The following is a 12889-nucleotide window of genomic DNA, read 5'->3' as shown; positions in this document are numbered from 1 at the left end:
GTCAAAATTTTATTTCCATAGAAAATTTTGTCAAAATTTTATTTCTATACAAAATTTTGTCAAAATGTTATTTCTATAGAAAATTTTGTTTCAATGTCAAAATTTAATTTTTATAGAAAGTTTTGTCAATTTCTTATTATTTTCAATAGAAATTTTTGTCAAAATTTTAATTTCTCTAGAAAATTTTTTATTTCTATAGAAAATTTTATAAAAATTTTATTTCTATAGAAAATTTTGTCAAAATTTTATTTGTATAGAAAATTTTGTCAAAATTTTATTTCCATGGAAAATTTTGTCAAAATTTTATTTCTATAGAAAATTTTGTCAAAATTTTATTTTTATAGAAAATTTTGTCAAAATTTTTGTTTCTATAGAAAATTTTGTGAAAATTTTATTTTTATAGAAAATTTTGTCAAATTTTATTTCTATAGAAAATTTTGTCAAAATATTATTTCTAATGAAAATGTTGTTAAAATTTTATTTCTATAGAACATTTTTTTTTCAAAATTTTGTCAATATTTTATTTCTATAGAAAATTTTATTTGTATAGAAAATTTTGTCAACATTTTATTTCTACAGAAACATTTGTCAAAATTTTATTTCCATTGAAAATTTTATCAAAGTTTTCTTTCAATGTCAAAATTTTATTTTTATAGCAAATTTTGGCAAAATTTAATTTTTTAAAGAAAATTTTGTCAACATGTTATTTCTATAGAAAAACTTGTATTACTATAGAAAATTTTGTCACAATATTACTTTTATAGGAAATTTTGTCAATTTCTTATTTTTTTTATAGAATATTTTGTCAAAATTTTATTTCCATAGAAATATTTTGTCAAAATTTTATTTTTATAGAAAATTTTATTGTCATAGAAAATTGTTTCAAAATTTTATTTCTATAGAAAGTTTTGTCAAAATTTTATTTCTGTCAAAATTTTATTTCTATAGAAAATTTTGTAAAAATTTTATTTTTATAGAAAATTTTGTGAAAAATTTATTTTTATAGAAAATTTTGTGAAAATTTTATTTTTATAGAAAACTTTGCCCAAAGTTTTTTTTTTTTATAAAAAATTTATTTCTATAGAAAATTTTGTCAACAATTTAGTTCTATCGAAAATTTTGTCAAAATTTTATTTCTATAGAAAATTTTGTCAAAATTTTATTTCAATAGAAAATGTCAAAATTTGATTTCTATAGAAAATTTTGTCAAAATTTTATTTCTATAGGAAATTTTGCCAATATTTTATTTCTATAGAAAATTTTGTCAAAATTTTATTTGTATAGAAAATTTTGTCAAAATTTTATTTCCATGGAAAATTTTGTCAAAATTTTATTTCTATAGAAAATTTTGTCAAAATTTTATTTTTATAGAAAATTTTGTCAAAATTTTTGTTTCTATAGAAAATTTTGTGAAAATTTTATTTTTATAGAAAATTTTGTCAAAATTTTGTTTCTATAGAAAATTTTGTCAAAATTTTATTTGTATGGAAAATTTTATCAAAATTTTATTTGTATGGAAAATTTTGTCAAAATTGTATTTCTATAGAAAATTTTGTTAAAATTTTATTTCTATAGGAAAATTTTGTCGACATTTTATTTCTATATAGAAAATTTTGTTAAAATTTCATTTCTATAGAAAATTTTGTCAAAATTTCATTTCTATAGAAAATTTTGTTAAAATTTTATTTCTATTGTCAAAATTTTATTTCTATGGAAAATTTTGTCAAAATTTTATTTCAATAGAAAATTTTGTCAAAATTGAAAATTTTGTGAACATTTTTTTTCTATGGAAAATTGAGTCAAAATTGTATTCCAATAGAAAATTTTCTCAAAAATTTAAATAAATTTTGTCAACATTTTATTTCTATGGAAGATTTTGTCAAAATTTTATTTCTATAGAAAATTTTGTCAAAATTTTATTTCAATAGAAAATTTTGTCAAAATTTGATTTCTATAGAAAATTTTGTCAAAATTTTATTTCTATAGAAAATTTTGTCAAAATTTTATTTCTATAGAAAATTTTGTCAAAATTTTATTTCTATAGAAAATTTTGTCAACATTTTATTTCTATGGAAAATTTTGTCAAAATTTTATTTCTATAGAAAATTTTGTCAAAATTTTATTTCAATAGAAAATTTTGTCAAAATTTTATTTCTATAGAAAATTTTGTCAAAATTTTATTTCTATAGAAAATTTTGTCAATATTTTATTTCTATAGAAATTTTTTCAAAATTTTGTTGCTATAGAAAATTTAGTCAAAATTTTATTTGTATGGAAAATTTTGTCAAAATTGTATTTCTATAGAAAATTTTGTTAAAATTTTATTTCTATAGAAAAATTTTGTCGACATTTTATTTCTATATAGAAAATTTTGTTAAAATTTCATGTCTATAGAAAATTTTGTCAAAATTTCATTTCTATAGAAAATTTTGTTAAAATTTTATTTCTATAGAAAAATTTTGTCGACATTTTATTTCTATAGAAAATTTTGTCAAAATTTTATTTGTATAGAAAATTTTGTCATAATTTTATTTCTATGGAAAATTTTGTCAAAATTTTATTTCAATAGAAAATTTTGTCAAAATTTTGTTTTTATAGAAAATTATATCAAAATTTTTATTTTATAGACAATTTTGTTAAAATTTTATTTCCATAGAAGAATTTTGTCAAAATTTTATTTCTGTAAAACATTTTTATAAAATTTTATTTGTACAGAAAATTTTTATAAAATTTTATTTGCATAGAAAACTTTATCAAAATTTTATTTCTATAGAAAATTTTGTCAAAATTTTATTTCTATAGAAAATTTTGTCAAAATTTTATTTTTATAGAAAATTTTGTCAAAATTTTATTTCTATAGAAAATTTTGTAAAATTTTATTTCCATAAAAAAAATTTGTCGACATTTGATTTCTATACAGAAAATTTTGTTAAAATTTCATGTCTATAGAAAATTTTGTCAAAATTTCATTTCTATAGAAAATTTTGTTAAAATTTTATTTCTATAGAAAAATTTTGTCGACATTTTATTTCTATAGAAAATTTTGTCAAAATTTTATTTCTATGGAAAATTTTGTCAAAATTTTATTTCAATAGAACATTTTTATAAAATTTTATTTGTATAGAAAATTTTTATAAAATTTTATTTGTATAGAAAACTTTATCAAAATTTTATTTCTATAGAAAATTTTGTCAAAATTTTATTAAAATTTTATTTCTATAGAAAAATTTTGTCAAAATTTTATTTTTATAGAAAATTTTATCAAAATTTTTATTTTATAGACAATTTTGTCAAAATTTTATTTCCATAGAAGAATTGTGTCAAAATTTTATTTCTATAGAACATTTTTATAAAATTTTATTTGTATAGAAAATTTTAATCAAAATTTTATTTGTATAGAAAACTTTATCAAAATTTTATTTCTATAGAAAATTTTGTCAAAATTTTATTTCTATAGAAAATTTTGTAAAATTTTATTTCCATAAAAAAAAATTTGTCGACATTTGATTTCTATACAGAAAATTTTGTTAAAATTTCATGTCTATAGAAAATTTTGTCAAAATTTCATTTCTATAGAAAATTTTGTTAAAATTTTATTTCTATAATAAAATTTTGTCGACATTTTATTTCTATAGAAAATTTTGTCAAAATTTTATTTCTATGGAAAATTTTGTCAAAATTTTATTTCAATTGAACATTTTTATAAAATTTTATTTGTATAGAAAATTTTTATAAAATTTTATTTGTATAGAAAACTTTATCAAAATTTTATTTCTATAGAAAATTTTGTCAAAATTTTATTAAAATTTTATTTCTATAGAAAAATTTTGTCAAAATTTTATTTTTATAGAAAATTTTATCAACATTTTTATTTTATAGACAATTTTGTCAAAATTTTATTTCCATAGAAGAATTGTGTCAAAATTTTATTTCTATAGAACATTTTTATAAAATTTTATTTGTATAGAAAATTTTAATCAAAATTTTATTTGTATAGAAAACTTTATCAAAATTTTATTTCTATAGAAAATTTTGTCAAAATTTTATTTCTATAGAAAATTTTGTCAAAATTTTATTTCTATAGAAAATTTTGTAAAATTTTATTTCCATAAAAAAAAATTTGTCGACATTTGATTTCTATACAGAAAATTTTGTTAAAATTTCATGTCTATAGAAAATTTTGTCAAAATTTCATTTCTATAGAAAATTTTGTTAAAATTTTATTTCTATAATAAAATTTTGTCGACATTTTATTTCTATAGAAAATTTTGTCAAAATTTTATTTCTATGGAAAATTTTGTCAAAATTTTATTTCAATTGAACATTTTTATAAAATTTTATTTGTATAGAAAATTTTTATAAAATTTTATTTGTATAGAAAACTTTATCAAAATTTTATTTCTATAGAAAATTTTGTCAAAATTTTATTAAAATTTTATTTCTATAGAAAAATTTTGTCAAAATTTTATTTTTATAGAAAATTTTATCAACATTTTTATTTTATAGACAATTTTGTCAAAATTTTATTTCCATAGAAGAATTGTGTCAAAATTTTATTTCTATAGAACATTTTTATAAAATTTTATTTGTATAGAAAATTTTAATCAAAATTTTATTTGTATAGAAAACTTTATCAAAATTTTATTTCTATAGAAAATTTTGTCAAAATTTTATTTCTATAGAAAATTTTGTCAAAATTTTATTTCTATAGAAAATTTTGTCAAAGTTTTATATCTATCGAAAATTTTGTCTCTATAGAAAATTTTGACAAAATGTTATCTCCTCCTATCTACCAAACAGTAACAAATCTACCATTTTTGGTAGAATTCTTCCAATTGTGGCAACCGCGTTCAAAACACGCACGCACACACTTCTTCATATATACCGCAAAATGTTTAAGGATATTTCTGACTGATGTATATTTGTATTTATATTTGAATGGGTTTGTGTATATGAGTTTGTATGTTGTGTTTGGACATCTACAATATGAAATGTGATTTTATAATTAGCATCGCGTGCCGTTTGACTTCACCACCAATCATTTTTCACTTTTTCTATTCCATTAAAACTAAGTACAAATAGCGATTTGTGTTGGTTCTATGTGGATATTTCTTTGTTGTATTGGTGTTAGTGTATTGGCCCAGCACTTGACCAAGTCTCAATTAGATGGTCAAGAGTAACATTGATTCTAAGCTTCTTGTAGTGTTGATGTTTGCTTTGGGGTTTAATTTGATTTGTTTGTTTTTGTTTTTACTTTTTTTTAGCGGTTTTCACTTTCTCATCACACGTTCACATTGTTAATATCGGTTTAAATGAATTTTTCTTTAACCGTTCACCGTTCGTTTAGACTTAGTTTTTCTCGATGCGCACCCGACAACTTTCCCTTTCGCCAGCCGAAACGTGTCTGAGAAAATTCTAACGATATGGAGATAACTTCGTAAGCAAATAACATAGACCTTTGCACAGAAATGTTAATGTAAAGCTATTAACAGAACTGTTTTGTTGTACACACAAATAACATACCTATGAAAATATCCTTTGGATAACAGCACAGTAGGATAAAAATATAGAAAACATAAAAAAGGTCAAAGACCAAATTTTCTATAGAAATAAATTTTTCACAAAATTTTCTATAGAAATAAAATTTTGAGAAAATTTACTACAGAACTAAAATTTTGGCAAAATTTTGTATAGAAATAAAATTTTGATAACATTTTCTATAGAAATAAAATTTTGATAAAATTTTCCATAGAAATAAAATTTTGACAAAATTTTCTATAGAAATAAAATTATGACAAAATTTTCTATAGAAACAAAATGTGCAAACATTTTCAATAGAAATAAAATTTGCAAAAATTTTCTATAGAAATAAAACTATGACAAACATTTTTATAGAAATAAAATGTTGACAAACTTTTCAATAGAAATAAAATGTTGAAAAAAATTTCTTTAGAAATAAAATTTTGGCAAATGGTTAGGTGCAATGGTTCGTGGGTCGTGGGTTCGATTCCTGCTTCGACCTAATACCAAAAAGTTTTTCAGCGGTAGATTATCCCACCTCTGTAATTCCGGTGACATTTCTGAGGATTTCAAAGCTTCTCGAAGTGGTTTAACTGCAATGTGGAACGCCGTTCGGACTCGGCTATAAAAAGGAGGTCCCTTGTCATTGAACTTAAAACAGAATCGGGCAGCACTCAGTGATAAGAGAGAAGTTCACCACTGTGGTATCACAAGGGACTGAATAGAGTCTAAGTGAACCTGAAACATAGGGCTGCCACCTAACCACACCTAACCTTATAGAAGTAAAATTTTGACAACATTTTCTATGAAAGTAAAAATTTGACAACAGTTTCTATAGAACAATATTTTGACAAAATTTTCTATAGAACATATTTTGACAAAAATTTCTTTAGAAATAAAATTTTGACAAAATTTTCTATAGAAATAAAATTTTGACAAAATTTCCTATAGAAATAAAATTTTGACAAAATTTTCTATAGAAATAAAATTTTTACAAAATTTTCAATAGAAATGCAATTTTGACAAATATTTATTAGAAATAAGGGAGCCACCGTGGTGCAATGGTTAGCATGCCCGCTTTGTATACACAAGGTCGTGTGTTCGATTCCCACTTCGACCAAACACCAAAAATTTTTCAGCGGTGGATTATCCCACCTCTGTAATTCTGGTGACATTTCTGAGGGTTTCAAAGCTTCTCGAAGTGGTTTAACTGCAATGTGGAACGCCGTTCGGACTCGGCTATAAAAAGGAGGTCCCTTGTCATTGAACTTAAAATGGAATCGGGCAGCATTCAGTGATAAGAGAGAAGTTCACCACTGTGGTATCACAATGGACTGAATAGTCTAAGTGAGCCTGAAACATAGGGCTGCCACCTAACCTTATAGAAGTAAAATTTTGACATTCTCTATAAAAATAAAACTTTGACAACATTTTCTATAGAATTATATTTTGACAATATTTTCTATAGAAATAAAATTTTGACAAAATTTTCTATAGAAATAAAATTTCGTTTTGTTTGTTATTGTTGGCTTCTCTTCAATCGTTATTGTTGTTTTTTTGTTTTATGATCTCAGCTTAAAGCCATGCATTGACTAAACTACAAGTGTAGCTTAACCAACAGAGGAAAAGTATGCTTGTCAAATTTATTTGGGCAAAGCCCTATAGACTGCAAGATGGTTGGATAGGGGAAGCACGCTCAAAAACAAACCCAGCCAAATACATACAAATCGATGATTTGAGTTTGGCAAAGGAAAAGAGATATGCTGGCAAATTTGTTTAGGCAGTAGCCGACTATCAAACCCTTTTTCGGGAGGTTCAAGTGTAGTTCACGTTGGGTTGAGTGAATTACCCGAATTTATTCTGATAATTGGTTGATAGTTTTGCTGCAAGTAGAGGATGCTGATGAGGAATGTGGTAATTCCGAAACAGCTGTACATCCAACCACCTTGCAGTCTATAGGGCTTTGCCCAAATAAATTTGACAAGAAATAAAATTTTGACAAAATTTTCTATTGAAATGAAATTTTGACAACATTTTCTTTAGAACTAAAATAAAATTTTGACAAAATTTTTTATAGAAATAAAATTTTGACAAATTTTCCTATAGAAATAAAATTTTGACAAAACTTTCTATAGAAATCGAATATTGCCAAAATTTGCAATAGATATAAAATTTTGACAAAATTTTGTATAGAAATCGAATATTGACAAAATTTCTATAGAAATCGAATATTGACAATATTTTCAATTTTCATAACATTTTGACAAAATTTTCGATAGAAATCGAATATTGACAAACTTTACAATAGAAATATAATTTTGACAAAATTTTCTATAGAAATCGAATATTGACAAAATTTGCAATAGAAATAAAATTTTTACAACATGTTCTATAGAAATCGAATATTGACAAAAGTTTCTATAGGAATAAAACTTTGACAAAATTTTCTATAGAAATAAAATTTTCTATACGAATAAAATTTTGACAAAAGTTTCTATAGAAATAAAATTTTGACAAAATTTTCTATAGAACTAAAATGTTGACCAAATTTTCTATAGAACTAAAATTTTGACAAAATTTTCTATAGAAATAAAATTTTGACAAATTTTTTTATAGAAATAAAATTATCCCAAAATTTTCTATAGAACTAAGTTTGGGCTAAATTTTCTATAGAAATAAAATTATGAAAATATTTTCTATAGAAATAAAATTTTGACAAAATTTTCTATAGAAATAAAATTTTGACAAAGTTTTCTATAGAAACCAAATGTTGAGTAAATTTTATATAAAAGTAAAATTTAGAGAAAGTTTTCTGGGCAAAGCCCTATAGACTGCAAGATGGTTGAACGGACGCACGTTTCGGAATTACGTCATTCCTCATCAGCATCCTCTACTTGCAGCAAAACTATCAACCAATTATCAGAATAAATTCAGGCAGTTCATTAAACCCAACAATGAACCACACTTGAACCTCACGAAAAAAGGTTTTGTATGATAGCCGGCTTATGCCGAAATAAGAGGAAAAGATATATGTATGGTTTAAATTTATTTCGGCATAAGCCGGCTATCATATCATAGGAATAAAATGTTGACTACATTTTTGATTGAAATTCAATTTTTACAAAATTTTCTATAGAAATAACATTTTGACCAAATTTTCTATAGAATTAAAATTTTGTTACAAAATTCTAAAGAAATAAAAATTTTGACAAAATTTTCAAAAGAAATAAGATGTTGGCATAATTTTCTATAGAAATAAAATGTTGACAAAATTTCTTATAGAAATTAAATTTTGACAAAATTTTCTATAGAAATAAAATTTGACAAAATTTTCAATAGAAATAAAATTTTGACAAAATTTTCAATAGAAATAAAATTTTGACAAAATTTTCTACAGAACTAAAATAAAATTTTGACAAATTTTTTTATAGATATAAAATTTTGTCAAAATTTTCTACAGAACTAAAATAAAATTTTGACAAATTTTTTTATAGATATAAAATTTTGACAAAATTTTCTATAGAAATAGAATTTTGACAAAATTTTCTATTTTCATAAGATTTTGACAAAATTTTCCATAGAAATGAAATTTTGACAAAATCATAGATATAGAAATCGAATATTGACAAAATTTGCAATAGAAATAAAATTTTTACAAAATTTTGTATAGAAATCGAATATTGACAAAATTTTCTAAAGAAATCGAATATTGACAAAATTTTCAATTTTCATAACACTTTAACAAAATTTCGATAGAAATCGAATATTGACAAAAGTTTCTATAGGAATACAACTTTGACAAAATTTTCTATAGAAATAAAGTTTTGACCAAATTTTCGATAGAACTTAAATTTTGACAATATTTTCTATAGAAATAAAATTTTGACAAATTTTTTTATAGAAATAAAATAGTCCCAAAATTTACAATAGAACTAAATTTGGACGAAATTTTCTATAGAAATAAAATTATGACAATATTTTCTATAGAAATAAAATTTTGACAAAATTTTCTTTGAAAATAAAATTTTAACAAAATATTCTATAGAAATAAAATTTTGACAAAGTTTTCTATAGAAAGCAAATGTTGAGAACATTTTATATAAAAGTAAAATTTAGAGAAAATTTTCTAAAGGAATAAAATGTTGATTACATTTTTGATTGAAATTCAATTTTCACAAAATTTTCCGTAGAAATGACATTTTGACAAAATTTGCTTTAGAAATAAAATTTTGACCAAATTATCTATAGAAATAAAATTTTGTCACAAATTTCTAAAGAAATAAAAAATTTGACAACATTTTCAAGAGAAATAAGATGTTGGCATAGTTTTCTATAGAAATAAAATTTTCACTAAATTTCCTATAGAAATAAAATTTTGACAAAATTTCCTATAGAAATAAAATTTTGACATCATTTTCTATAGAAATCAAATTTTGACACAAATTTCTATGAAATAAAATTTTGACAAAATTTTCTATAGAAATCAAATTTTGACGAAATTTTACATTGACATAAAATTTTGACAAAATTTTCCATAGAAATAAATTTTTGGGAAAATTTTCTACAGCAATAACATTTTGACAAAATTTTCTATAGAAATAAAATTTTGAAAAATTTTCTATAGAAGTAGAAATTTTGACAAAATTTTCTATAGAAATAAAATTTTAACATCATTTTCTATAGAAATAAAATTTGGACACAATTTTCTATGAAATAAAATTTTGACAAAATTTTCTATAGAAATCAAATTTTGACAAAATTTTACATTGACATAAAATTTTGACAAAATTTTCCATAGAATTAAATTTTCAGAGAATTTTCTATAGAAATAAAGTTTTGACAAAATTTTCCAAAGAAAAAAAATTTAAAGAAACTTTTCTATAGAAATACGATTTTGACAAAATTTTAAATATAAATAATATTTTGACTATAGGATAGAAATTTTGAAATAAATAAAATAAATGGAAATTTTGACAAAATAACATTTTAACAAAATTTTCTATAGAAATAAAATTTTGACAAAATTTTCTATAGAAATAAAATTTTGACAAAATTTTCTATAGAAATAAAATTTTTACAAAATTTCCTATAGAAATAAAATTTTGACAAAATTTTCTATAGAAATAAAAATTTTTACAAAATTTTCTATAGAAATAAAATTCTGACAAAATTTCTCTTACCAGTGTGCAATAACTCACCGCCCTAGTGATTGACATCGAGTAACATTGGACTTTGTTAACATTTCGTGTAAACCATAGAACTCAACAACATTTGCGGTAGACCTAACATTCACCAATACCGGATATGAAAGAAAGAAGAGTACAACTTGGCACAGGAATTGTGGTAGGTTTCGAAGGAAGAGCTTTCAGTTTTTTGTTATTCCCATTTTCCATTACTTTAACGGCAATTGGATAACAAATAACTGAGTGCTATGCAATTACCGATGAGTTTACTGTTCTTTGGCTAGCAAACTTTGGCTTGGTAACTTTTTTCTGTTTGGTATTGGTTTTTGTGGTAACAGAAACACCATTATCGGTGGTCTGCAAGCAAAGAAGTTGAAAAACGAATTGTATTGAGAATGCTGCACCATTATCATGCGGCATGTGTGCATGACATTTTCTATGGTGAACTTTTATATGTTATTTTTTGTTTATTGCATATGAAATTTTAGTGGTTTTATGGAGCATTTAAGTTTCTACTCAAAAACATTTCAACATTTATTTAAAAATTAACAATAATACCATGAGTCGATTAGTGTAAGGGTTAATGAAAGTATTACAACGTTGTGTGTGGTAATAACATAGATCTATTCGAGAGAAGAAGATCGGCTCAAATGAAACGTTTCTCGAAATTTAAGTTGAAATAGGAAATATGGATGGTGCATCCACAAACATTGCTTTCCAATGCACAACTTCTAAAACAATGCCATGGCATCGAAAACGAAGTACTTCCGTTCTATTACAAGCCCATGTAAAATTCAATTTGGAGATCCAAACTATTTTTTTTTAAATTTAAATTCTCGAACGAGAACTCGAAAAACCGGAATTTTATTTAAAAATTATAAATTTCTAATTTTAGGTAAATCGGCTAAAATTTGATACAAACAAATTAATTGATACAATTAACTTTTTAATCTAGGTAGAAACATTAACTTAATTAAATCAATGATTGAATTTTTAATTAAAAAATTATTTGATATAATTAACTTTTTAATCAAACTCGGAAGACCAAGTCAGTTCAAAAAAAAGTAATGGATCAACCCCTACATTCCTGGGTGGAGGTTGTCTATCCACAAGATGTTGATTCGGATGACAACTTCGATGGCAACCCAAGAGGTACTGCTTTGACAACATGTAATTGTGTCGACGCACTGGGATGATCTTGGTCTCCACATAAAGGTGATCCAGGGGTGTACTGCGGAGACATCCTATTGCGGTTCTAAGGGCAGCGTTCTGACAGGTCTGTATGTTATTCCACTGCGTATCGCTCGTTTGAGGTGTCCACACTGGCGCTGCATAGTTTACCACTGACCGGCCAATTGCCTTATATGTAGTGAACAAGGTTTCTTTGTCCGCACTCCAAGTGCTGCCGGCAAGCGACTTGAGGACCTTGTTTCTACCGCGGAACTTATCACAAATTGCAGTGGCATGAGCGGACGACTTAAAAAGGCTGTCGAATGTGACCCCGAGAATCTTGGGGTAATTTGTTGTCGGAATCGTTTCGCCATCAACTCTGAAATTCAACTGCCTGCGTACTTCCGCCGTCCATGTAGTGAATAGTGTGGCTGAGGATTTAGTGGGAGATATCCTCAAATTCCTAGCAGTGAAATAACTGATAAGATCAGCGAGGTAGACATTCAATCGATCGCAAATGTCATCAACAATGGGCCCGGATGCCATGATTGTGCAATCGTCTGCATATGACACCATTTCGACGCCGTCAGGAGGGGGTGGAATCGAGGACAGGTAGAGGTTAAACAGTGCCGGAGATATCACCCCGCCCTGGGGAACTCCCTGTTTAACTCTACGGGGTTTTGACTTCCTGTCCCTGAGTTCCACGTACGACTGGCGTCCACACATATAATTCAGAACCTAACGCTTCGTTCCTGCCGGTAGGGACGTATACTCGATGTCCTCGAATAATGTGGCCTGAAGTGTCTTGGCTACTGGCGAGAGAAGGTATATCGGTCTGTACGATTCACCTTTACTCGAATCTTTGCCTGGCTTCAGTAGTGGAATCACTCTTCCCATCTTCCAGACATCGGGTAAAATGAGTGATTCCAAGGACAAATTGGGGAGTCTGGTCAGGTACTCAGCTCCCAGTATTCCCAGATGCTTCAGCATTAGCATTGAAATTCCGTCGGGGCCCA

At 24.2% G+C, this 12889-nt stretch overlaps 1 protein-coding gene across 1 annotated transcript in view; it reads right to left on the bottom strand.

The window, feature by feature from the left end:
* The window catches only part of SiaT (beta-galactoside-a-2,6-sialyltransferase), an 83790-nt gene extending 78401 nt beyond the window's left edge, over positions 1-5389 (bottom strand). Inside the window, exon 1 of the mRNA XM_075312478.1 lies at positions 5255-5389. The gene's annotated coding sequence lies outside the window, so the exon portion shown is untranslated. The remainder of the gene's footprint in view (positions 1-5254) is intronic.
* Positions 5390-12889: the final 7500 nt, after the last annotated feature.

Source organism: Haematobia irritans, chromosome 5, assembly GCF_050003625.1.
Source record: "Haematobia irritans isolate KBUSLIRL chromosome 5, ASM5000362v1, whole genome shotgun sequence".
In the NCBI taxonomy this organism is placed as follows: Eukaryota; Metazoa; Arthropoda; class Insecta; order Diptera; family Muscidae; genus Haematobia; species Haematobia irritans.
This window is presented reverse-complemented; position numbering and strand designations above follow the sequence as displayed.